At 42.3% G+C, this 27,801-nt stretch overlaps 1 protein-coding gene and 1 pseudogene across 10 annotated transcripts in view; one reads left to right on the top strand and one right to left on the bottom strand.

The window, feature by feature from the left end:
• The window catches only part of LOC105473683 (WD repeat domain 89), a 97,179-nt gene that overhangs the window by 58,330 nt on the left and 11,048 nt on the right, over positions 1-27,801 (bottom strand). For 8 of the 10 annotated variants that reach the window (XR_011625813.1, XR_011625812.1, XM_011727607.3 and 5 more), the window contains one exon: positions 21,623-21,724. The gene's annotated coding sequence lies outside the window, so the exon portion shown is untranslated. Of the gene's footprint in view, positions 1-21,622; positions 21,725-22,545; positions 22,567-26,420; positions 26,646-27,801 lie in introns of those variants that run through there. The other 2 variants (XM_011727604.3, XM_071100046.1) reach the window with 2 other exon arrangements.
• Positions 14,095-14,191, top strand: LOC112425197 (U6 spliceosomal RNA; annotated as a pseudogene).

The following is a 27,801-nucleotide window of genomic DNA, read 5'->3' as shown; positions in this document are numbered from 1 at the left end:
AAGAGGATAAAGTTAGTATCACGATGAGTGCTCTCTACAGGTATACCATTTGTTATCATTTATACCATAATTTTATTATACCTTTTTATGTTTAGATATACAAGTACTTATCATTGTGTTATAACTGTTTACAGTATTCAGTAGAGTAAAACGCTGCACAGTGTAGTACAGGTCATACTGTATAGCCCAAGTATGTAGTAGGCTACACTATCTAGGTTGGGTAAGTACAGTACACTGCATGATGTTCACAGGATGAAACTGCCTAATGACCCATTTCTCACTGTTAGGCAATGCATGACTGTAATCACAATTGGATTTCAACAAATGCTAGGCTATGTGCTCGAAACTTCTATCCAGTTTTTAAATCCTAATCATTTAACCCTATGAGGCAGATACTATTATCACTATTTTACAAAAGAAATTGAAGCTCGGAGAGACTAATCTGCCCGTGCTTTCATAGCTACTAAGTGAACATATTGGAGGAGTCTGGTTTGAAATTCAAGTTATAACTTCAAAACCTGTGAATCTGTGTTCATTCCAATGTTAAGCTATTGATCTTCTATGTAAGTATTAAAGTAATGCTGTCAACTTTAATCCAGGGATATGCCCAACAGGCTTTAGAGGAGGAATTACATGTAAATTATATGTATCAGAAGAGAAAGGAAGCAGTATATGATTGTAAAAACATGTAACAACCCAGAAAAGGGTTACAATAAACAATCATCCTTTACTTTTAATTTTTCATGTGATATACTTTTCTAAAATCTTTTTTTTTTTTTTTTTTTTTGAGACGGAGTCTCACTCAGTCACCCAGGCTGGAGTGCAGTGGCACCATCTCGGCTCACTGCAAGCTCCGCCTCCCAGGTTCACGCCATTCTTCTGCCTCAGCCTCCCAAGTAGCTGGGACTACAGGCATCCGCCACCATGCCTGGTTAATTTTTTATATTTTTAGTAGAGACGGAGTTTCACCGTATTAGCCAGGATGGTCTTGATCTCCTGACCTCATGATTTGCCCACCTTGGCCTCCCAAAGTGCTGGGATTACAGACATGATAAAACTTTTTCTTATGGAATTTGCATGAAGTAGAGAACAGTAAAAGAAATCCCCACATGCCCATTATCCAGCACAATTATATTTCCCAAAAGTTATCAGGGATGGAGAAGTCAGTTATACATATTTTACTGAAGGGCAATTAAGAAACCCCAGGCTGGGCATGGTGGCTCACATCTGTAATCCCAGCACTTTGGGAGGCCAAGGCAGGCAGATCACCTGAGGTTGGGAGTTTGAGACCAGCCTGACCAACATGGAGAAACCCGTCTCTACTAAAAATACAAAATTAGCCGAGCATGGTGGCACACACCTGTAATCCCAGCTACTTGGGAAGCTGAGGCAGGAGAATCGCTTGAACCCAGGAGGCGGAGGTTAGAGTGAGCCAAGATCATGCCATTTGCACTCCAGCCTGGGCAACAAGAGTGAGATTATGTCTCAAAAAAACAAAACAAAACGAACCCCAATGGACAAAATGATGAAACTCTTCAAATTCTTCCTTCCCGACCCCCACACTCCCGCATGTGGCATCAATATAATTTCCGGACTGATCCCAGCTCCAGGGACAGATCCTGATTAGCTCAAACCAATCACAGTAACCCTACCCCCCTTACCAGTTCAGAAACCTTACATTTTGGGCAATCTGGGCATGCAGTCCCTTCCCAACTAAAAGTACCCAGACATGAAACACTAACTTTAAAGTGGACGGACCCAAGCCAACTAATGAACAGCGCTTTTACACCATATCTACGAGCTTCAACATTTTCTGATTATTTAAGTCAGTTTGCAGCAGAAATTTTTTAAGTACAGCCAGAACCACCTTAACTAACTAGAGATAATCAAATAAAGTCTTGGGTATATCACCAAGTACTGACCTAAGGTAAGAGGCCCCTATAAAGAAAGATTTAAGAAACATTTTTTAAAAAGTCAAATTTCTAGGGCCGGGAGTGGTGGCTTACGCCTGTAATCCCAGCACTTTGGGAGGCAAAGGCGGGTAGATCACCTGAGGTCAGGAGTTTGAGACCATCCTGGCCAACATGGTGAAACCCTGTCTCTACTAAAAGCATAAAAAATTTAACTGGGCATAGTGGTGGGTGCCTGTAATCCCAGATACTTGGGAAGCTGAGGCAAGAGAACTGCTTGAACCCTGGAGATGGAGGTTGCAGTGAGCTGACATGGTGCCACTGTACTCAAGCCTGGGCAACAGAGTGAGACTCCATCAAAAAAAAAAAAAGTCAAATTTATCCACCTGGAGCATGTGCTGGCAAGAAAAAAAAAAGAAAAAAAATATATATATATATAAAAAATCCCAGCACTTTGGGAGGCTGAGGCAGGCGGATCACAAGGTCAGGAGTTCGAGACCAGCCTGGTCAACATGGTGAAATCCCGCCTCTATGAAAAATACAAAAATTAGCCAGGCATGGTGGCGCATGCCTGTAATCCCAGCTACTTGGGAGGCTGAGGCAGAAGAATCGCTTTAACTCCCAAGGCGAAGGTTGCAATGAGCCGAGATTGTGCCACTGCACTCCAGCCTGGGGGATAAGAGTGAGATTTCATCTCAAAAAAAAAAAAAAGGTCAAATTTCATTCACATTATTTAATTAATTAATTTGGAGATAGGATCTCATCCTGTTGGCCTCGCTGGAGTGGAGTGGTACAATCACAGCTCACTGCAGCCTCAGCCTTCCGGGCTCAAGTGATCCTCCTGCCTTAGCCTCCCAAGTAGCTGGGACTACAGGCACACACCACCATACCTGGCCAATTTTTAAACTTTTTCTCCAGAGACTAGGTCTCATTATGGTGCCCAGGCTGCTCTCGAACTCCTGGGCTCAAGTGATCCACCTTGGCCTCTGAAAGTGCTGGGATTACAGGTGTGAGCCACTGCATCCTGGTCTTCATTCACATTAAAAAGGGTGACTTTGGGCTGGGCATGGTGACTCATGCCTGTAATTCCAGCACTGTGAGAGGCCAAGGTGGGCGGATCACTTGAGGTCAGGAGTTTGAGACCTGTCTGGCAAACATGGTGAAACTCCATCACTATTAAAAACAGAAAAATTATGCAGGCATGGTGACACACTCCTGTACTACTTGGGAGGTTGAGGCACAAGGACTGCTTGAACCCGGGATGTGGAGGTTGCAGTGAGCTGAGATCACGCCACTGCACTCCAGCCTGGGCGACAGAGTGAAACTCTGTCTCAAAAAGAAAAAAGGGAGGGGTACTTTGATCTTTTGTTCTCCCTGGCTCCCTTACTGTTTTTGTTCAAAAATAAAAAGGAAAAATGAGATACACAGAGGAACTCTCAGAAGACTCTCTCTAAAAATCTATGCTCAGTAATAATGGTAGGATCCCTGATTCCAAACACATCAACAAAATGCGAAATGATCTAATTTATCTTACTTTATTTTTTGAGGTGGAGTTTCACTCTGTCACCCAGGCTTGAGTGCAGTGGTGTGCCCTTGGCTCACTGCAGCCTCTGCCTCCTGGGTTCAAGTGATTCTCTGCCTCAGCCTCCCAAGTAGCTGGGATTACAAGCACCCACCACCACACCCAGCTAACATTTGTATTTTGACTAGAGACAGGGTTTCACCACACTGGCCAAGCTGGTCTCAAACTCCCGACCTTAGGTGATCTGCCCGCCTCGGCCTCCCAAAGTACTGGGATTACCAGGCTGGGCGCAGTGGCTCATGTCTGTAATCCCAACACTTTGGGAGGCTGAGGCGGGCAGATCACAAGGTCAGGAGTTTGAGACCAGCCTGGCCAACATGGTGAAACCCCATCTCTACTAAGATTTTATACAAAAACAAGCCAGGCGTGGTGGTGCACGCCTGTAATCCCAGCTACTCGGGAGGCTGAGGCAGAAGAATCACTTGAACCTGGGAGGCAGAGGTTGCAGTAATTGGAGATTACGCCACTGCACTCCAGCCTGAGCAAAAGAGTAAGACTCTGCCTCAAAACAACAACAACAAAAACAATTTAATGTAGAATTCCATCTGGCTGGGCATGGTGACTTACACCTGTAATCCCAGCACTTTGGGAGACTGAGGCAGGAGGATCACTTGCAGCCAGGAGTTCAAGACAAGCCTGGGCAACAGAGTAAGTCTTTTTCTCAAAAAAATAAATAAATAAATAAATAAAAATAAAAAATAAAAAATCTGTCTAGCAAGTTTCTATGTTTTAGTAACGTATTTATATTTTTGAATATATAACATAGTCACATGGTTCAAAATTAAAAAGGTCCCCAAACTATCTTAGAACATCTCTGTCCTCAAGTCCCTTTCCTGTCCCAGGAGGCAATGTTACTAGTTTCATATAAATATTAGTAATTTCAGAGGCTGTCAATTTGGAGTACAATGTAAATACTGCAGTGAGGTTCTCAACAAAAACCAGCCAGTGTGGCACATACACACACGTGCACGTGCACACACACACATGCACACACACACACATGCACACACACACACGTGCACACACACGCACACACACACACACAAATAGGTTTAAGAAGCAAAACCCCTAGTGCTGGCAATTTGGATGAAGACCATGCCTGCCGCCTTTAAGAAGTTGGGAGACAGAAAAGTAAACAATTACAAAATAGGAAGACAGGTGGCCAGGCGTGGTGGCTTGGTGGCTCACGCCTATAATCTGCTCACTTTGGGAGGCTGAGGCGGGTGGATCATGAGGTTGGGAGATCCAGGCCATCCTGGCCAACATAGTGAAACCCCATCTCTACTAAAATACAAAAAATTAGCCGGGCGTGGTGGTGCACCTGTAGTCCCAGTTACTCGGGAGGCTGAGGCAGGGGAATCGCTTGAAGCCAGGAGGCGGAGGTTGCAGTGAGCTGAGATAGCACCACTGCACTCCAGCCTGGCACAGAGCAAAACTCCCATCTCAAAAAAAATAATTAAAAAAAAAAAAAAGAGAGACTGGTGCTAGGACAGGGGTGATAGAAACACAAAGCAGACGTATGCAGAAGGCACAATTTTTGGCATAAAGAAAATAAACAACGAATATTAATTTCCTTTCTATTTTCATTTCATTTAGTCATTTAAATGCATTTCATATTTTATTTTATTTTATTTCTCGAGATGAAGTCTCACTCTGTCACCCAGGCTGGAGTGCAGTGGCGCGATCTCGGCTCACTGCAAGCTCTGCCTTCCGGGTTCACACCATTCTCCTGCCTCAGCCTGTGGAGTAACTGGGACTACAGGCGCCCGCCACCATGCCTGGCTAATTTTTTGTATTTTTAGTAGAGACGGGGTTTCACCGAGTTAGCCAGGATGGTCTCGATCTCCTGACCTGATCTGCCCACCGCGGCCTCCCAAAGTGCTGGGATTACAGGCGTGAGCCACCGCGCCCGGCCTTCATTTCACATTTTAAAAGCTACGATTCTTACAGCTTTTTGGAAACTTAACACAGTTTACTTTTATATTAACTATTTTAAAAAACAACATGCAATGTTCATGAACACAAAATTAAATAAACAACCCTCAAATCTGAATAACTATAGCCGTACCAAATTGAGCTGGTGCTTTCTTAGATTTTATTTTTCATTTTGTAATTAAAAATACATTTCTAAAGAGCATATGGCCGGGCGTGGTAGCTCCTGCCTGTAATTCCAGCACTTCGGGAGGCCGACTAACCAGAGCCTCAGGAGTTGGAGACCAGCCTGGCCAACATGGTAAAATCCTCTCTCTACTAAAAATATAAAAATTAGCCGAGGGTGGTGGCACCCACCTATAATCCCAGCTACATGGGAGGCTGAGGCAGGAGAATTGCTTATACCTGGGAGGTGGAGGTTACAGTGAGCCAAGACCGCGCCACTGCACTCCAGCCTGGAGACAGAGAGAAACTCTGTCTCAAAAAAAATAAAAATAAAAATAAAACAAAACTCAAAAAGCATATGAACTTCACTATGTTTCAAAAGATGACTGTGTTTCACTGCCCAAGGTTCTCAGTGAACTCTCTCAAGATTCTTATCTTTTAGTTAGATACCAATCAGAATGGTTTGAGATGTAAACTATTAAAAATGCCCTTCAGTTCCTTGGAGAAAGAAGAATTTAAAAGGAAAAACAAAAAGACATAGGAGCCAAGAACTCCACTGGCCACTCTAAAGCAATCTCAACAACAAAATAACAATACTCATCTGAGCGCAGTGGTTCACGCCTGTAATCCCAGCTGCTTGGGAGGCTGAGGCAGGAGAATCGCTTGAACCTGGGAGGTGAAGGCTGCAGTGAGCCAAAGTCATGCCACTGCACTCTGGCGGGGGCAAGAGTAAGACTCCGACTTAAAAAAAAACAAAAAACAAAAAACAAAAACAAAAAAAACTCTTGGATTACAATCCAAAGAATAAATATCCATGAGTCCATACTGATAAAAACGAAATCAGTAAATGAGGTAGAAGGAACAAATCTGCCTTATAGAACTCAAGTAACATGTAGATATACTCCCTCTAGAAAGTAGAGTTGAATTATCCTCCCCTTGAATGTAGGCTGGACTTGGTTACTTGCATTCAAATAATAGAGTACCGAAACAGTAAAAGATAGTAACCTCACTGTGGAGAAGCTCAGATGATATCACTGTGACCAACTGATCAAGGGTAACATCATCAGCAATATGTCATGTTCCTATCATGAACCCTCTGGTATGATAAGAAAGGCATTCCATTCACCTCTGTGATATTCTTCCCCAAGTAGAAAACCCCAGTCTAATCATGAGAAAACCTCAAACTAACCCAATTTGAGGGATATTCTTTTTTTTTTTTTTTTTTTTTTTTTGAGAAGGAGTCTCACTCTGTCACCCAGGCTGGAGTGCAGTGGCACGATCTTGGCTCACTGCAACCTTCACCTCCTGGGTTCAATCAATTCTCTTGCCTCAGCTTCCTGAGTAGCTGGGACTACAGGCATGCACCACCACACCTGGCTAATTTTTGTATTTTTAGTAGAGATGTGGTTTCACCACATTGATCAGGCTGGTCTCGAACTCCTGACCTTGTAATTCACCCACCTTGGCCTCCCAAAGTGCTGGGGTTACAGGCATGAGCCACTGTGCCTGGCCAATTTGAGGGATATTCTACAAATACCTGGCTAATACTCTTCAAAAGCTTCAAGATCAGACCAGGCACAGTGGCTCATGCCTGCAACCCTAGCACTTGGGGAGGCTGAGACAGGCGGATCTTGAGGCTAGGAGTTCGAGACCAGCCTGGCCAGCACGGTGAAACCCCATTTCTACTAAAAATACAAAAATTAGCCAGGAATGGTGGCACACACTTGTAGTATCAGCTACTCAAGAGGCTGAGGCATGAGAATCACTTGAACCCAGGAGTCGGAGGTTGCAGCGAGACAAGATCGCGCCTGCACTCCAGCCTGGGCAACACAGCAAGACCCAGTCTCAAAAAAAAAAAAAAAAAAAAAAAGGCTTTAAGATCATGAAAACGAAAGACCAAGAGATCATCACAGATTGGGGGAGACCATGATGATGTGATGATGAAATTCAATATGGCGTCCTTGATTAGATCCTGGACTAGTAAAAGGACATTCATGGAAGACCTGGTGAAATCCAAATAAAGTCTGTCATTTAGTTAATAGTATTATCCCAATGTTACTTTCTTAGTTTTGACAAATGTTCCATGGTTATGTTAACATTAGGGAGGCTGGGTGAAGGGTATACAGGAACTCTATACTATTTTTGCAACTTTTCTGTAAATCTAACATTATCCCAAAACAATAACAAAAAAAATTTTTTTTTGAGACAGGGTCTGGCTCTGTCCCCCAGGCTAGGCTAGAGTACAGTGGCACAATCTCGGCTCACTGCAACCTCTGCCTCCTGGGTTCAAGCAACTCTCCTGACTCAGCCTCCCAAGCAGTTGGGATTACAGGTGTGTGCCACCACATCTGGCTAATTTTTTGTATTTTTAGTAGAGATGTGGTTTCACCAAGTTGCCCACGCTGGTCTCGAACCCCTAAACACAAGTGATCTGCCCACCTCAGCCTCCCAAAGTGCTGGGATTACAGACTTGAGCCACCAGGCCCGGCCGACAAAAAATTTTTAACATATCATGGATATTTAAAGTTCTAGACAGAAAAATATTTCGGATATTAACACACTAGGAATGTCCCAATGCTGAAAAGCTCTTCAGTCAAACTCAACTCTAGACCTGAGATGGCTCTAGCAGGCCAATCAGGACTACCACCACCAATCTCTGCCCTAGTCGTGTCCCTAATCTAGCTTCATAATAAACTGGAAAATATAGCAGAGCCAACAGAATCTCCTTCCATACACCAATATCCCCTTCCCCAAAGCAGTACTAAGGAAAGGTAAAAATAAAATTTCAAGTTTTTGTTTGTTTGTTTTTTTGAGACATAATCTCCCTCTGTTGCCCACGCTGGAGTGCAATGGTGCGATCTCTGCTCACTGCAACCTCTGCCTTCCGGGTTCAAGCGATTCTCTTGCCTCAGCCTCCCGAGTAGCTGGGAATACAGGGGTGCGCCACCACACCTGGCTAATTTTTGTGTTTTTTTTGTAGAGACAGGGTTTTGCCATGTTGGCCAGGCTGGTCTCGAACTCCTGACCTCAGGTGCTCCATCTGCCTTGGCCTCCCAAAGTGCCCCAAAGTACTGTAATCCCAACAAGCATGAGCCACTGTGCCTGGCCAAATTTCAAGAATTCTCACAAATACTCCCAAATTTGGAAAGAAGCAAACTGAGGGAGTTGGTAGGCAACCTCAAAAAATCTCTCGAAAGTAGTAAGTACTCCTACTTACTACTGCAGGAGCTCAGCAAAGGCATGAAGAGATGGTAGGGCTATTTTTTAACATCTCCACGCTCAGCTTGGGAAATGAGAAGCAGCCCCTAAGAGTAGAATATACCTGGGACTTGTTGGAATGGGATTTGGTATAGGACATTCAATGGGATCTCAGATGAAAGGATAGATTCCAGGTCACCCACCAAGGACTGTCTCAGCCCCAGTATGTGACTAGTTTTTGCCAGTGGAAGCGATGCCTGCCGCAGTTAGGCTAGGATTAAGAGATAATGGGTCTTCTCTACCTTCTCTTTGCTCAACTGCTGGCTGGATGGAGAGGACTCCTTGGTCCGACAGGATGGTACAGCCATAAAATGAAAGGAGTTGCAGCCTACCAATCACCAGATGAAAGGCTATCTGCTGACCAGGAAAACCTACATTTGGCTGCATCAGTCAATCAGCGGTGAACATATCTGAAACATGTAGTTTTAAAACTCCAAATCTGCTTGCAGAGGTGGCATCCTACAACTTCTTAGGGGACAAGTGAGAAAAAAACCCAAAAAACTCCAAAACACAATGATTCCAACTTCTTAATGTTATTCATTATTTTAAAAAACTTAAAGTGAATTTCAAGAGTCAGAAGCTCTTGTATTAAAATACCTAAATTTCAGTCATTTCTTTCATACTATTTATTTTTTGGGATTCTAGCTCTTTTTAATACTGTTGAAATTTTTTTTTTTTTTGAGACAGAGTCTCACTCTGTTGCCCAGACTGGAGTGCAGTGGCGTGATCTCGGCTCACTGCAACTTCCACCTCTAGGGGTCAAGCAATTCTCTGCCTCAGCCTCCCGAGTAGATGGGATTACAGGTGCCCGCCACCACACCCAGCTAACTTTTGTATTTTTAGTAGAGATGGGGTTTCAACATCTTGGCCAGGCTGGTCTTAAACTCATGACCTTGTGATCTACCCGCCTTGGCCTCCCAAAGTGCTGGGATTACAGGTGTGAGCCATTGCACCTGGCCACTGCTGAAATTTTTAAACATTTTTTTTTTTTTTTAAATACAAACGGGGTTTCACTATGTTGCCCCAGCTGGTCTCGAACTCCCGCATGTAAGAAATCCTCCTGCTTTGGCCTCCCAAAGTGCTGGGATTACAGGCATGAACCAATACGCCCAGCCTATTACTGAAATTTTTAATGATGATGACAACCTCATAAGAATCCCAAAAGTACTATTACATCCATTTTGCTGATGAGAAAAGCACAAGTAATATGCAGTAAAGCCGGTTTCTGAATTCAAGTTTTCTTATTCCACAGCCCATGCTCTACATGATTATGTACAGTAGAGTACATAATTCCTGTACTCTACTGTCTCTACATAAGCATGTAGTATATTAATATTTTTAAAGGGGGGGTATTAGCAGAGCACCTGGAAGCAGTAGCTGCTAGTGTCTAAAGTGGCAAGGTCAGTGGCAAACCTGAAAAATCTACTGGCAGCCACAAAAGCTTTATACGAGACATTCAAGTAGCTTAATATTTATCAGGCATATCCTTTCTTTTCTTTTCCTTTTTTTTTTTTTTGAGACAGGATCTCACTCTGTGGCCCAGGCTGGAGTACAGTGGTGCAATCACAGCTCACCGCAGCCTTGACCTCCCTGGCTCAAGCAATTCTCCCACCTACCTCAGCCTCCCAAGCAGATGGGACCACAGACATGTCACCATACCTGATTATATTATACATATCTGATGTCAGCTTATCTGAAGCAAAACTGCACAGAGGAATCTTAACAATCTGGTTATTAACATTTCAGAGAAACAGGGAAGAGTCAAATAGGAACAATCACACATATGCATTACCAGTATGTCCCAGAGGAAACAATACTTTGGGATAAAAAGCATACATTGGTTTAATTTCAGGAAAATCGTTTCCAGAAAACATTTATAATGTAGAGGAATGTATATGTATGTTTTAAACTAACACAGAATTAGCTCTAAGACAATTTGCCAAAGAGCCATTTGTTTTAAATTCAGAAGAACTGCTGAATATTTAGTGGAAGGTATGCTAAACTGACATCTGCTACAACTCTAATATAATTTTAAATTTCACATTCATTAATGACTAAGACAATGTCTCTGTAAATTAATCCTGCTTAGCTAGTCTGATTATCGTATTCTTATTCACACAAACGTTCAAGATAGTGGTTGCAGCAACATATGGCATCCCATGCATTAAATATACTAAAATTCTCAGGAAAAGCACAATTTTTAAAGTACAGGAATCTGTTACCAAGGAAAAGGGGGAGGACTGGAAGGAAATGACACATACTTTCTCATGCAGTGTGAGATTATGCTGCAGGTTCCAGATATAACATTCAAAGCATCTTTTTAAAAACAAAAATATTTTCCTCAATAACATTCTGAGATGTCCAGTTTTGCATGTACATCTTGCATCCAAACGTCACCCTTTACGGTAATTCCACAAATGCCCAGAATCCTTCAACAAGAACAATTAACTGCCTTTTTCCTTTCCAGAACAACCAGCTGGTTAACCAAACAGAGAAACCAAATTTCCCTAGTCACCAGATGTCTTAATTTGGAACAGTTAGAAGCAATTTGAAATAATCCAATTCTAGAATTGGTACTACTTGTTTACTATTTCTTCATTTTCTAATTTTGAAAAGATGCTTTTAAGAATTAAGCAAATGCTATCTTTAATAACTGCAAAAACAATGAGGAAAAACAAAAAGAACCATATCCTGTTACAGAATGATGTTTACATTATCTAAAAGCCAGCTACTTAAATATTGTACACATTATAGTTAGAAACTGATAAGCTCGAACAACATTAAATCTGCTCAAAAGTTCTAAAGAATTACCCTACTCAAGAATTCAAAAACAGCCAGGCCCAGTGGCTCACGCCTGTAATCCCAGCACTTTGGCAGGCCGAGGCAGGCAGATCACGAGGACAGGAGTTCAAGACCAGCCTGGCCGACGTGGCGAAACCCCATCTCTACTAAAAAATACAAAAATTAGCCAGGCGTGGTGGCGTGTGTCTGTACTCCCGGCTACTCAGGAGGCTGAGGCAGGAGAATCACTTGAACCTGGGAGGCAGAGGTTGCAGTGAGCTGAGATGGTGCCACTGTACTCCAGCCTTGGCAACAGAGCAAGACCCTGTCTTTAAAAAAAAAAAAAAAAAAAAAAAGAATTCAAAAACAATTCTTGGCCAGGTGCGGTAGCTCACACCTACAATCCTAGCACTTTGGGAGCCTGAGGTGGGTGGATTGTTTGAGCCCAGGAGTTTGAGACCAGTTTGGGCAACACAGCTAAACTCCATCTCTACAAAATTTAGCTAATTTTTGTACTTTAGAGCTACATGTACAGGGCGTGGTAAAGTGGTGGTAGTCTCAGCTACTCGGTATGCTGAGGTGGGAGAAGCACCTGAGCCCAGGGAAGTTGAGGCTGTAAGTCGAGCTGTGATTGTACCACTGCACAACAGCCTGGGTGACAGAATGAGACTCTGTCTCAATACCAAAACAAACCAACAAAAAAACAGTTCTGGAAAGGTTATGACATGACAGGCCTAGAACATAACAAATTCAGCAAAGAACAGTCATGAAGTCCCTTTCTTCATGCAGGACAGGATAGAAGGAGATAGGTATATACATAGCCCAATAACTAATTATAATAATAAAAATAGTGATGAGTGTTATAAAAAAATAACAACATAAGGTAAGGCAAGAAAAATGAGGCAGGAAAAGCCATTTCTATTCCATCATTAAAGGAAGCTTCCCCCACGAGGTGACATCTGAGCCAAGACCAGGACAAAATGAGGGAGGCAAGGGAGTGGATTACATGGAGCAAGAGCTGCCTAGGCAGAGAGAAACAGCAAGTGGGCCAGTGTAGCTAAAGTCAGAGAAAGAAAGAAGGGTGTAGAAAATGAGATTAAAGAGGTAGCCGGAGTCAGATACCATGACTCTGTCGGTCATGGTAAGAACTCTGGATTTTATTCTCAAGTGAGAACGAAAGCCACTGTAGGTTGAGAGCAGGTAAGAGACACTGAGAATGGGTTCCTTGGGCTGCTGCCTGGAGAACAGACCAGAGGGCAAGAGAGTATAAGTAGTTTAGAGGTTTGTGCAAAATTCTGAGAAAGAGTTATGACAGAAATGGCTGGATGTACGTCACAAATATGAAAGAATTTTCTGGTAAGACTGCAAGTGGTGTGTGAGAAGAGCAGTCAAAAATGATTCTTGTCTCAAAAAAAAAATGATTCTTAGGTTTCTGGCTTAAGCAGCAAGGTAAATATGAAATATGTTGTTGGTATTATTAATACTTTAATTACAAGCTTTTTTTTTTTTTTTTTGAGACGGAGTTTTGCTCTTGTTGCCCAGGCTGGAGTACAATGGCACGATCTTGGCTCACTGCAATCTTTACCTCCCAGGTACAAGCGATTCTCCTGTCTCAGCCTCCCAAGTACCTTTAATTACAGGCATGCTCCACCACGCCTGGCTTTTTCTTTTTTTGTATTTAGCAGAGACGGGGTTTCACCACGTTAGTCAGGCTGGTCGCGAACTCCTAACCTCAGTTGATCCATCCGCCTCAGCCTCCCAAAGTGCTGGGATTACGGGAATGCACAACTGTGCCTGGCCTAATTACAAGCTCTTCAGATAAGATGATTAACTGGACAATTTGATAATTATCCAGTTGTTTATACAGGCATTACTGATAAATTGTGGTATGTAAATATAATAGAATTCTCTTTTTTTGTTGTCTTTTTGAGACCAAGTCTTGCACTGTAACCCAGGCTGGAGTGCAATGGAATGATCTCGGCTCACTGCAACCTCCCGGGTTCAAGTGATACTCCTGCCTCAGCCTCCCAAATAGCTGGAGTTACAGGCACCCACCACCACACCCAGCTAATTTTTGTAGTTTTAGTCGAGACGGGGTTTCACCATGTTGGCCAGGCTGGTCTCAAACCCCTGGCATCAAGTGATTCGCCCACCTCGGCCTCCCAAAGTGCTGGTATTGCAGGCATGAGCCACTGCGCCTGGCCTAGAATTCTACATAGCAATAAAAAACATACAACTGGTACATGCAACAATGTGGATGAATCTCAGAACTGGTTAGACGCCTGACACAAAAAGGTCCTACAGGATTTCATTTATATAAAGTTTAAAAAAAGGCAAAACAAATCTATAAAATGGGAGAAGTAAGAATATTACTTATTTTGGGGGGAGATATAAACTGAGAAACAGAACAAGAGAATTCTGGGTGGTGATTACGCTCAGATGCATACATTTAAAAATAAAATTATGGTGCTCGCTTCAGCAGCATATGTACTAAAATTGGTACAATACAGATTAGCATGACCCCTGCACAAGAATTACAGTGTGTGAAACATTCCATATTTTTAGAGGCGTGTGTGTGTGTGTGTGTGTGTGTGTGTGTGTGTGAGAGAGAGAGAGAGAGAGAGAGAGAGAGAGAGAGAGAGACAGGGTCTCACTCTCTGTCACACAGGCCGGAGTGCAATGTCACAATCTTGGCTCACTGCAACGTCAGCATCCCAGGATCAAATGATCCTCTGGCCTCAGCCTACCAAGTAGCTGAGACTACAGGCATGCGCCACCATGCCTGGCTAAGTTTTGTATTTCTGTAAGAGATGGGGTTTTGCCATGTTGCCCAGGCTGGCCTCAAACTCCTGGACTCAAGCAATCTGCCCACCTCAGCCTCCCAAAGTGCTGGAATTATAAGCAGGAGGCACTGTGCCTGGCTTTTACATGTATTTTAACAAAGAAGAACATTCAGATAACAAGAAAGAATTCTTGGAAATTAAGAATAAGATAGCGGCCGGGCGCGGTGGCTCAAGCCTGTAATCCCAGCACTTTGGGAGGCCGAGGCGGGCGGATCACAAGGTCAGGAGATCGAGACCACGGTGAAACCCCGTCTCTACTAAAAATACAAAAAATTAGCCGGGCGCAGTTGTGGGCGCCTGTAGTCCCAGCTACTCGGGAGGCTGAGGCAGGAGAATGGCGTGAACCCGGGAGGCGGAGCTTGCAGTGAGCCGAGATCGCGCCACTGCACTCCAGCCTGGGCGACAGAGCGAGACTCCGTCTCAAAAAAAAAAAAAAAAAAAGAATAAGATAGCAGAAATACAAAATCCACAGAAGAGCGAAAAGATATGGTTAAGGAATTCTCCCAACTAAAGTAGAAGAAGAAAAAAGAAAGAATGAAATCAGAGGATTGATCAATCAATCTAAGTCAAACATCCTAAAAACGAAAAGTCCAGAAAGAAAAATAGAAAGAAAAAAACAAACAAACAAACCTGAGTGTTCAGCAAAAAGGACAGCAAAAGAAAGCCATACCAAGTCACATGTATCTTGAAATTTCATAATGCTGGGGATAAAGGAAAGATTCTACAAGTGTCCATGGAGAAAAGGGGTCTCATAAAAAATCTGAGGAATAGTAACAACATCAGACTTCTCAACAGCAACCCTCAGGGAAAAAACGAATAATGGCTTGAAAATTCTGGGTCAAAATTCTCTCTAACCTGGAGTCTTTTTAGCCAGTCAAGTTAACAATGAAATGTGGGTCTAGAACAGAGATATTTTATGTGTGTGTATTTTTAAAAATCATGGAGTGAATGACTCCCTACTTTTGCCAAGCCTCAAACTGTGGAAAGAGCACCGATGGTAGGCAGGTGGTGGGGAAGAGCATGGAGAGAAACCTCCTGTTGGGGCCTGCTGAGACTGAGTAGAGCGGCGACAAGGAGAAAACCCTCCAGCATCCCAGGCCTGACACTAAGCACAAGATTGTAACAGCTCATAGCTGAAGGAATTTGAAGTTTTGGGTATGTTAATGTCAACTACAGTAACACCAAAACCCAAACCAGGCTAGATTGTTCAAACCGCAACACTGAGTCTGATAGAAGCACAGGTATCCATTTCTGAGGCTAAATACTACTTACCTTAGTCTCTACTATTCTTCTACACATGATGTACAGAATTCAATTTTAAAGAGACAGAGAAATATCAACAAGTTATCAAGAAATGAGGCAATAAACAGAAAACAACCCGGAGAACACTCAGATATATACTATATACCTACTAATAGTGTAACTATACACTCCCACTGCTTCACTTGACAAGCCTTAAAAGCAAACAAAAAAAACTGAAATAATTGTGAATTGGTTATTTTTAAGCACCCCCCAAAACAGAAAACAACAAGTATTGGCAAGAATGTAAAGAAACTATAGTACAGCCAAAATGGAAAAGAGTATGAAGGTTCCTAAAAAAATTAAAAATAGGCTGGGCACCGTGGCTCACAGCTGTAATCCCAGCACTCTGGGAGGCCAAGGCAGGAGGATCACCTGACGTCAGGAGTTTGAGATCAGCCTGGCCAACATGGTGAAACCCCATCTCTAGCAAAAATACAAAAATTAGTTGGGCATGGTGGCATGTGCCTCTAATCCAAGCTACCCAGGAGGCTGAGGCAGGAGAATCGCTTGAATCTGGAAGGTGGAGATTGCAGTGAGCCGAGATCATGCCATTGCAATCCAGGCTGGCTGACAGAGTGAGACTCCATCTCAAAAAAAAAAAAAAAAAAAAAAAAAAAAAAAAAAAAAAAAAAGAAATGCAATCAGTATGTCAAAGAGATATCTGTACTCCCAGGTTCACTGCAGCATTTTTTCACAACAGCCAAGATATAGAATCAACCTAAGTGTTCTTCAGTTGATGAATGGATACAGAAAATGTGGTGTAAAAATACAAAAATTAACCGAGCATGGTGGTGTGCAGCTGTCGCCCCAGCTACTCAGGTATACATTTGTGTATATACACAATGGAATACTATTCAGCCTTAAAAAAGAATAAAATCCTGTCATTTGTGAAACAGATAAACCTGCAGGACATTATATTATAAACTAAAGTAAACCAGATATAGAAAGCCAAATATCACATGATCTCATCTAGATGTGTGCATGTATATAAAGTAAACCAGATATAGAAAGCCAAATATCACATGATCTCATCTAGATGTGTGCATGTATACAAACATACATATCTATATGTGAAATCTAAAACAGTCAAACCCATGGAAGCAGAGAGTAGAAAGGTGGTTAACCAGGGCTGGGAAGGAGGGAGAATTGGGGAGATGTAGATCAAAGGGTATAAAATTTCACTTGGAAAGAGGAGTAAGTTCAAGAGCTCTAATGTACAATATGGTGACTATAGTTAGTAACAACGTACTGTATACTTGAAAATTGCTAAGAGGGGGCAGGCACAGTAGCTCACGCCTGTAATCTCAGCACTTTGGGAGGCCGAGGCAGGCTGACTGCTTGAAGTCAGGAGTTTGAGACCAACCTGGCCAATATGGTAAAACCCTGTCTCTACTAAAAATACAAAAAAAAAAAAAAAAAAAAAAAAAAATCAGTTGGGCATGGTAGCAAGTGCCTGTAGTCTCAGCTACTCAGGAGGCTAAGGCATGAAAATTACTTGAACCTGTGAGGTGGAGGTTGCAGTGAGCTGAGACTGTGCCACTGCACTCCAGCCTGGGTGACACAGCGAGACTCCATCTCAAAAAAAAAAAAAAAAAAAAAAAAAAGAAACCCGCCAAGAGTTGCTAAGAGACTAGATTTTAAGTGTTCTCACCACATCCAAAAAAATGTATGTAAGGCAGTGGGTATGTTAATTGGCTAGATCTAGTCATTCTGCAATGTATACACATATCAAAACATCTAGCTGTACACCATAAATATATACAACATTTATTTGTCAATTAAAAAATACATTTTTTGCCGGGCGCGGTGGCTCACGCCTGTAATCCCAGCACTTTGGGAGGCCGAGGCGGGCGGATCACGAGGTCAGGAGATCGAGACCATCCTGGCTGACACGGTGAAACCCCGTCTCTACTAAAAATGCAAAAAATTAGCCGGGCGAGGCGGCGGGCGCCTGTAGTCCCAGCTACTCGGGAGGCTGAGGCAGGAGAATGGCGTGAACCCGGGAGGCGGAGCTTGCAGTGAGCCGAGATCGCGCCATTGCACTCCAGCCTGGGCGACTAAGCGAGACTCTGTCTCAAAAAAAAAAACAAAAAACAAAACAAAAAAAACACATTTTTTAAAAAAGAATGTGAAGAAACTGGAACCCTTATATATTGCTGGTGGAAATGTAAAATGTAGCAGCCTCTATGGAAAACACTTTGGCAGTTTCTCATAAAGCTAAACATACGTTCATGTAAAAACTTATAAATAAATTTCATAGTAGCATTATTATTATTTGAGACAAGAGTCTCACTCTGTGGCCCAGGCTGGAGTGCAGTGGGACAATCTCGCAATCTCAGGTGACTGCAACCTCTGCCTTTTGCAGCACTTTGGGAAGCTGAGGCAGGTGGATCACCTGAGGTCAGGAGTTTGAGACCAGCCTGACCAACATGGTGAAACCCCATCTCTACTAAAAATACAAACATTAGCTGGGAGTGGTGGCGGGCACCTGTAATCCCAGCTACTCAGGAGGCTGAGGCAGGAGAATCGCCTGAACCCAGGAAGTGTAGGTTGCAGGGAGATGAGATCATGCGATTGCACTCCAGCCTGGCTGGCAGAGCAAGACTGTCTCAAAAAAAAGAATTACTTCAGTCTTCGCATCAAAAACTATGCAAGCCAGAGAAGAAAGGAATGACAATTTTAAACACCGAAAGGATAGAAAAACCTACCAACACAAAACTCTATACCCAGCAATATCTTCTGAAACAGGGTATAAAACAAAGACTATCAGTCTGGTCCAAAAGTAGTGAGTTACCCAACTGATTGCTCACAGTCAGCTACAGGTCAAACTCCCTGTTCCACTCCTCCCCTCTTCTCACTACTGCACTTGATAGTCTTCAAAAAGGCAAACAAGAAATATTATCAGACAAACACAAACTGAGAAGATTCACTGCCAGCAGAACTGTTGCTGTTAAATTGTTATTCAGGCAGAAAGAGCATGATAACAAACCGAAATCCGGATTGACACAAAGAAATAAAGAACACTGGGAATGGTAAACATGAGGGTAAATACATTTTTTCCTTTTAAATTTTTCCTTAAAAGATAATTGCTGTCGAAAGTAAAAACTAGTAATAATAAACCAAGGGATTTATGACATGTCAAAGTAAAATGCATTGGCCGGGTGTGGTGGCTCACCTGAGGTCAGGAGTTCGAGAACAGCCTGGCCAACATGGTGAAACCACGTCTCTACTAAAAGTACAAAAAAAGTAGCCAGGCAGGCTGAGCGTGGTGGCTCACGCCTGTAATCCCAGCACTTTGGGAGGCTGAGGCGGGTGGATCACTTGAGGTCAGGAGTTCAAGACCAGCCAGGTCAACATGGTGAAACCTCATCTATAGAAAAATACAAACAAATTAGCTGGGCGTGGTGGCACATGCCTATAACCCCAGCTACTTGGGAGGCTGAGATAGGAGAATCGCTTGAACCCAGGGGGTGGAGGTTGCAGTGAGCCGAGATTATGCCATTGCCTTCTAGCCTGGGCAACAGAGCGAGACTTCATCTCAAAAAAAAAAAAAAAAAAAAAAAAGTAGCCAGGCATGGTGGCGGGTGCCTGCAATCCCAGCTACTCGGGAGGCTGAGGCACAAGAATTGCTTGAACCTGGGAGGCGGAGGCTGCCTGAGATCAGCTCACTGCACTCCAGCCTGGGCAACAGTTCAAGACTCCATCTCTAGATAAATAAGTAAATAAATAAAATGCATGACAATAATAGTGAGAGGATGGGAGGAGGGAAGTGGAAGGATAATGTTCTAAGATTCGTATACCATAAAATGTTATCACATTATTTGAAGCTAGATTTTAACAACTCAAAAAGGATATAATGGGCTGGGCACAGTGGCTCACGCCTATAATCCCAGCACTTTGGGTGGCCAAGGTGGGTGGGTCACTTCAACCTAGGAGTTCGAGACCAGCCTGGGCAAAATGGCAAAACTCAATCTCTACAAAAAATATAAAAATTAGCCAGGCATAGTGGCAGGTGCCTGTAGTCCCAGCTACTCAGGAGGCTTAGGTGGGAGGATCACTTGAGCGGGAGACAGAGGTGGTAGTGAACCCAGATCGCACTACTGCACTCCAGTCCGGGTGACAGAGAAAAACCAGGTCTCAAAAAAAAAAAAAAAAAAAAAAAAAAAAAAGCATATAGTAAACCCTAGACCAACCACTTCAAACAAACACAAAAAAACTAAACAGTAAATTCACAAGCCAAAACCAATCATAGAGAAAATCCACCCAATCAAAAGATGAAAAAAGAAATAAAGAACTGATGAGAAAAACAGAAAATACAAAAACAACTAGTGGCCGGGCGCGGTGGCTCAAGCCTGTAATCCCAGCACTTTGGGAGGCCAAGACGGGTGGATCACGAGGTCAGGAGATCGAGACTATCCTGGCTAACACGGTGAAACCCCGTCTCTACTAAAAAATACAAAAAACTAGCCGGGCGAGGTGGCGGGCGCCTGTAGTCCCAGCTACTCGGGAGGCTGAGGCAGGAGAATGGCATGAACCCGGGAGGCGGAGCTTGCAGTGAGCTGAGATCCGGCCACTGCACTCCAGCCTGGGAGACAGAGTGAGACTCCGTCTCGGGGGAAAAGAAAAAAAAATCCAACCATACCAACAATTACGTTAAATATAAATAATATGACACCTTATTTAAAAGACAGAGATAGTCAGGATGCGAGTGGTGGAGAGACAGAAGCAAGACCCAACTACATGCTATCTAAAAGAAACCCATTTTAAATATAAAGCCATAGATAGGTTAAAAGGAAATGGATAGAAAAAAGATATACCATGCAAACATTAATAAAGAGAAAGCTGCAATGGTTTACTAATATGAGACAAATGAGAAGTCAGAACAGAGCATATTAACTCAAAATGGATCATAGACCTAAATGTAAAAGCAAGAACTACAAAACTTGTAAGAGAAAAAAGGGAATCTATGACCTTTGGTTGGGCAAAGATCTCTTAAAATACAAAAAGTACAAACCACAAAAGAAAAGTTTGACTTAATTAAAATGTAAAACCTGCTTTGAACAGTCAAGAAAATGCGAACTACAGGCCCAGCACAGTGGCTCATGCCTACAATCCCAGCACTTTGGGAGGCCCAGGGGGGTGGATGGCTTGAGTCCAGGAGTTCAAGACCAGCCTGGGTGACATGGCAAAACCCCATCTCCATCAAAAATACAAAAATTAGCCAGGCGTGGCGGCACATGCCAATAGTCCCAGTTACTCAGGAGGCTGAGATGGAGAGATCACTTTAGCCCAGGAGGTGGAGCTTGTAGTGAGCCAAGATTGCGTCACTGCCACTTCAGCCTGGGTCACCGAGTGAGACCCTGTCTCAAAAAAACAAAACAAAACAAAAAAGCCCACAACAAAACAAACAAAAATAAATATTAAAAAAAAAACCAGAAAATTAAAAAAAAGAAAATGCCAACTACAGACTGGGAGACCATATTTGCAAATCACAATCTGATAAAGTTGCTATATCCACAATACATAAAGAATTCTTGCAACCAAATTATAAGACAAATAATTCAATTAAAACATGGGAAAATATTTGAAGAGATACTTCACCAAAGAAAATAAATGAATGACAAATAAGAACGAGAAGCTCAATAATATTAGTCATCAGAGATATGCAAATTATATTAATAATTACCTATTATTACACATTTGCTAAAATGCCTACAATTAAAAAGAACTAACAATACCAAGTTCTGGCAAAAATGCAAAAGTAACAGGAACTTTCATACACTGATGGTAAAATGTTATAGCCACTTTGGAAAGTGGTTTGGCAGTTTAAAAGTTAAATACATACTTACCCAGCAATCCCACTTTTAGGTATTTACTCAAGAGAAATGACAACTTATGTCCATACAAACACCTGTACACGTGTTCATCACCATTTTATTTGTAACAAATACCTAGAAAAAAACCCAGAAATATGGGTAAGCTTAAGCACAGAAAAAATAAACAACAAAGACCCTCCCTCCCCCAGAAATAACTGTCATCTACTGAATGGAAAAACAAACTGTGGCATATACATATAATGGACTCTGACTCTGCAATAAAAAAGGAACCAGAGATACATGCAACTTAAAAGAGTATATATTGTATGATTCCATTTAAATAACATTCTGGAAAAAGCAAAATGATAGGAACTGGTTGTTAGGGGCTGAGGTTGTTGGGAGGGCATTGATGATTAAGGGGCACAAGGAAACTTTCTGCGTGATGAAAATATTCTATATCTTAATCAGGGTGCTGGTTACACAACTGTGTAGGTACACACACGTGTCAACTCATCAAACTACATACTTACAAAGTTTAAAAAGGTAAATTTTATTGAATGTAAATTATACTTCAACAAACCTGATCTCCCATGCCCAAAGGCAAACAAAACATAAAAATCATAGTCAAAACTAATGTATGATGATAGAAATTAGAATGGTGGTTATCTGTAGTGGGAATGACTGGGAAGGGTCATCCAAGAGGTTTCTTTTTTTTTTTTTTTTGAGACAGAATCTCAACTCTGTCGCCCAGGCTGAAAATGCAGTGGCACGATGGCTCACTGCAACCTCCGTGCCCCGCCTTGGTTCAAGCAATTCTCCTGCCTCAGCCTCCTGAGTAGCTGGGATCACAGGCGCCCACTGCCATGCTCAGCTAATTTTTGTATTTTTAGTAGAGAAAGGGTTTCACCACATTGGCCAGGCTGTCTCGAACTCCTGACCTCAGGTGATCCACCCACCTTGGCCTCCCAAAGTGCTCGGATCACAGGTGTGAGCCACCGCGCCCCGCCTCAAGAGGCTTCTTGGGTGCTGGTACCAATTTGAGTGTCGTTGGCACAGATGTCTTCAGTTTGTAAAAGTTCACCGAGCTCTACCCCAGACTTGTAGACCTTACAGTAGTTATATTTTAATAAATAAGTACAAAAAAAAATAATTAGTGCTATTTTAACTGATCATTGTAGAAAATGTGGAAAATCACATTTTAAACACAAAGAAGCAAAACATACAATTTTGGAGTAGAAGAGTACTTTTTCTTTTTCTTTTTTTTTTTTTGAGACAGAGTCTAGCTCTGTCACCAGGCTGGAGAGCAGCAGCGCGATCTCAGCTCACCGCAACCTCTGCCTCCCGGGTTCAAGCGATCCTCCTGCCTCAGCCTCCCGAGTAGCTGAGATTACAAGCATGTGCTGCCACAGCCAGCTAATTTTTGTATTTTCAGTAGAGATGGGGTTTCACCATGTTGGCCAGGATGGTCTTGATCTCCTGACCTCATGATCCATCCACCTCAGCCTCCCACAGTGCTGGGATTACAGGCGTGAGCCACCGCACCTAGCCAAAGAGGACTTTTAAAGCAAAACTGGAACCCAGATGCCATGAAGGCAAAAAGTGAGAGATCTGATCAGACAAAAACATAACTAAAATAAGGTAAAATATATTGAAAATATAGTTAAAAGAAAACTGAAATTGGAAGAAAATTTTCATAACACACAATTAAGGGTTAATACCCTTACTATGCAAGGAATTTATCTGAACATAAAATAATAGCTAAAAGAAGCAGTAAGTCATAAAAGGGAAAATTCAAATGAACAAGAAACGAAAAAAGATGTTCAATCTCGCCAGGCGTGGTGGCTAATGCCCGTGATCCCAGCACTTTGGGAGGCCAAGGTGGGCAGAACACGATCACATGAGCTCAAGAGTTTGAGACCAGCCTGGCCAACACGGCAAAATCCCATCTCTACTAAAAATACAAAAATGAGCTGGGCGTGGTGGTGCACACCTGTAATCCCAGCTGCTTGGGAGGCTGAGGCATGAGAATGGCTTGAGCCCGGGAGGCGGAGATTGCAGAGACAAGATCACACCACTACATTCCAGTCTGGGCTACAGAGTGAGACTGTCTCAAAAAAAAAAAAAAAAAAAAAAAAAAAATAGTTCAATATTACTAACAGTTGAGGAAATAAGATGCCATTTTCACCTATCAGGTTAGCAAAAATTAAAAACATTGATAACATCAATGCTGATGGGGTATGGGGAAATGGGCATTTGTAAACATTCTAGGCTGGGCACGGTGGCTCACACCTGTAATCCCAGAACTTTGGGAGGCCAAGGCAGGAGGATCGCTTTGAGACCAGGAGTCTGAGACCAGCCTGGGGAATCACAAAGAGATCCCGTCATTACAAAAAATACAAAAATTAGCTGGGTGTGATGGCGTACACCTGTAGGCCCAGCCACTCAGGAAGCTGAGGTTAGAAGATCACTAGAGGCTAGGAGTTCCAGGCTGCAGTGAGCTATGACTGTGTCAATGCACTCCAGCTTAGGTGACAGAATGAGACTTTGTCTCTAACACACACACACACACACACACACTCTTTCTCTCCCTCTGTTAAAGTTTTTGACAAGTATTCTGGTACTATATAATAAAACTAGAAATATGTGTCTCCTTGAATCCAACAATCTCCCATAAGCATCTACCCAAAATTAAATATATGTGTATGTAAGGAAGGATATTTATTATAGAATCGTAATAACAAAAAAAAGCCTAACACCCTGAATCTCCATTAATTGGGAAGTGGTCGAATTAGAGTACTGCCACATAAAACAACATTAAGTAGCTTTTATAAAAAAATTAAAGTCCACTGTTTACCTTAGGGTTCACTTTTCGTTTTGTACAGTTCTATGGGTTTTGACAAATACATGTAAGGAATACACCATTATAAAATTTTCGCCACCCTAAAAATCCTGTGTTCTGCCCATTCATCCCTCTGCTCACCCTGAACCTTTATCAGCCATTGGTCTTTTTACTGTCTCTTTAGTTTTGCCTTTTCCAGAATGTCAAATAGTTAGAATCATAAGGCGAGTGGCCTTTTCTGGTTTCCTTCACAAAGATATAAACACAGAGTTCCTCTACGTCTTTCAGTGTCTTAAAAGCTCATTTCTTCTTATAACTGAGTATCACTGAATTAAATTCCACTGTATGAAAAAAAAAAAAATTCAGCTGGGTATGGTGGCACATGCCTGCAGTCCCAGCTACCAGAAAGGTGAGGTAGGAGGATCACTTGAGCCCAGGAGGTCGAGTAGAGAAAGTTATTTCAATACTTGACTGGAAATTTTAATAACTTTTTTGATTAAATTTCTCTAACAGGCTGAGTACAGTGGCTCATGCCTGTAAGCCCAGCACCTTGGGAGACTCAGATGGGAGGATCCCTAGAGCCCAGGAGTTTGAGACCAGTCCAGGCAACATAGTGAGATCCCATTCTCTACAAAAAGTTTAAAAATCAGCCAGACGTGCTGGTGTGCACCTGTCATCTCAGCTACTTGGGAGCTGAGGAGGAAGGATTGCTTAAGCCTGGGAAGTTGAGGCTATGCGATCAATCAGGTGAGCCATGATCACTCCAGTCCAGGCAACAGAGCAAAATCTAGTCTCAAAAAAAAAAAAAAATCTAAAATAGTTTAAAAACTTAGTTTCTTTTTTAGAATTTATAACTTTACTCATAAAATATCTGAAGAGAATTTTTGCTGACCAAAGAAATGCTATAATTTTGTTCCAACAGTTTTACTGAGTTGACTGTTATTCTGAGGCTGCAACATTCATCATTCAACTCAGCTATAAAGAAATAAATATATAACAAGAAGAATGGCAAGCTCTATGATGAAAAATAAACGAGAGTTTAAGGTATGTAACATGATGAGAAGAGAGAAGATGAGGTCAAGATCTTTTAGATAAGATGGCTAGGACAGACCCTAGAGATGTAACATCTGGGGAGACACCCTAATTTAAAAAGTGAGCAATGCAAATCTCTGGAGAAGTAGCTGTGATCCTAGCAATTTGATGTCAACCTTAAGAAAAAAATAATAATAAAAGGCAGGCCACTGGCCGGGTGCGGTGGCTCATGTCTGTAATCCCAGCACTTTGGGAGGCCGAGGTAGGAGGACTGCCTCAGCCTAGGAGTTTGAGACCAGCCTGGGCAACATGGTGAAACCCTATCTCTACCAAAAACACAAAAAATTAGCCAGGCATGGTGAGGTGCATGCCTGTAGTCCCAGCAACTTGGGAGGCTAAGGTGGGAGGATTGCTTGAGCCTGGGAGGCTGAGGCTGCAGCGAGCCAAGATGGCACCTACACTCCAGCCTAGGTGACAGTGTGAGACCCTGTCTCAAAAAAAAAAAAAAAAAAAAAAGGATGTTTGCCTATAGTAAGGACTTTACACAAACTCTTACTAGTCAAAGTTTCAAATACTGCCTCTCCATCCCTGGTGATGTCCTAAATGTTCTTCCCTTTATCACTTTCTTGGGTTCCCTTCTCCTTGAATCCCACTGCAACCCAAGCTTAGCAGAATGTTTAATAATTAAACACTAGTGTTAGGCACTCTTCTAGGTGCTAGAGAGACAGTGATAACTAGAACTTGATTCTGCCCTCAAAGTGTTAGTGGATTCAGGAACATTTGTGTCTTTCCATTTTGAAATGTTAATTTTGCATATACCGGATCAAAAGCCTTTAGTAATTACTTCCAGATCTTTATCTACAAATTTCATGTCTTTAATCTCTTTCTGAAGCTCTAGTATTGTTAAATGCCTGCTACATGTGCTGCCAGAACTTAAAATTCAGATTATCCAAAATTTACTTCATTAGCTTCTCTCTTCAACCCATGCTCCCAATTTCCGTGAATGATAGCAAAGTCTGACAATCAGTGGTTCTTCCTTTCTCCCTCAGGAACAGTTTACTTTCTTGGCTTGGCATTCAGGATCTTCCACAATCCACAATGTCTGTTACTCATGAGCTCTGTGGCTTTGTCAAAATGATCTGGTCACTGAACATCTGAATATGCTGAATATGAGGAAGGACAGGCCTGAAAAGTAGTGGAAGCAAGGGAAAAAGAGAAAGTTTGGTATTGCTGATCACAATGCTGGATGGGAAAGGAGATGATGTTGAAGAAAGCAGCAGGGCAGATCTTAAGAGTTTTCTATCTTGTCTACCCAACTAAAACGTCAAGCTTTCTTTTTTTATTTCTTCTCACAAAACCAATTCAGTAAGAAAGGAGTTAGAACATTCAATGGGTTATAGAGAATGACTAAAGCAGTATCTTATTTTAACCTAGGGCAGCTATGTTAAACTATTTGAATAAATAAATGAACTGGAAGGGGTCGGTAGCAAAAATATTACATACTCAGAGTCATATACACATTTTTTTTTTCTTGAGATGGAGTCTCACTTTGTCACCCGGGCTGGAGTGCAATGGCGTGATCTTGGCTCACTGTAACTGCCCAGGTTCAAGCGATTTTCCTGCCTCAACCTCCCAAGTAGCTGGGACTATAGGCATATGCCACCAAGCCCAGGTAATTTTTGTATTTTTAGTAGAGACAGGGTTTCGCCATGTTGGCCAGGCTGGTTTCAAACTCCTGAAATCAGGTGGTCCACCCGCCTCGGCCTCCCAAAGTGCTGGGATTACAGGCGTGAGCCACTGCGCCCAACCCAGAGTCACATACTCAATTGCTCACATTTACAATGTAGAAGATGGATTTAAATAGGGAGAGGTAAGGCTGAAGGCTGGGAGACCATAAAGGTCATTAAAAAGTCCAGACAAGAGGTGCATGCCACCATGCCTCAGCTAATTTTTTAATATTTTTTTTTTTGTAGACACAGGTCTCACTATGCTGCCAGAGCTGGTCTTAAAAATCCTCTGGCCTTAGCCTCCCAAAGTGCTGGGATTATAGGTGGGAACCACTGGGCCCAGCCTGTACGGTCTATTTCAAAACAGATAGGAGAGGACTGTTGCATGTTCTCACCACAAAGTGATCAACATGTGAGATGATGGATACACTAATTAACTTGATTTGATCATTACACAAAGTATATGTATATCAAAACATCACACTATACCCCAGAAATATGTACATTATGTGTCAACTAAAAATCAAACTAAAAGAGATAATGGAGTTCCCAACAGTAGGAATGGGGAAAAAAGGTAAATTTGAGAAACATTTTTCTTTTCTTTTTTTTGCTTC

This window comes from Macaca nemestrina, chromosome 7, assembly GCF_043159975.1.
Source record: "Macaca nemestrina isolate mMacNem1 chromosome 7, mMacNem.hap1, whole genome shotgun sequence".
NCBI classification, from domain to species: Eukaryota; Metazoa; Chordata; class Mammalia; order Primates; family Cercopithecidae; genus Macaca; species Macaca nemestrina.
This window is presented reverse-complemented; position numbering and strand designations above follow the sequence as displayed.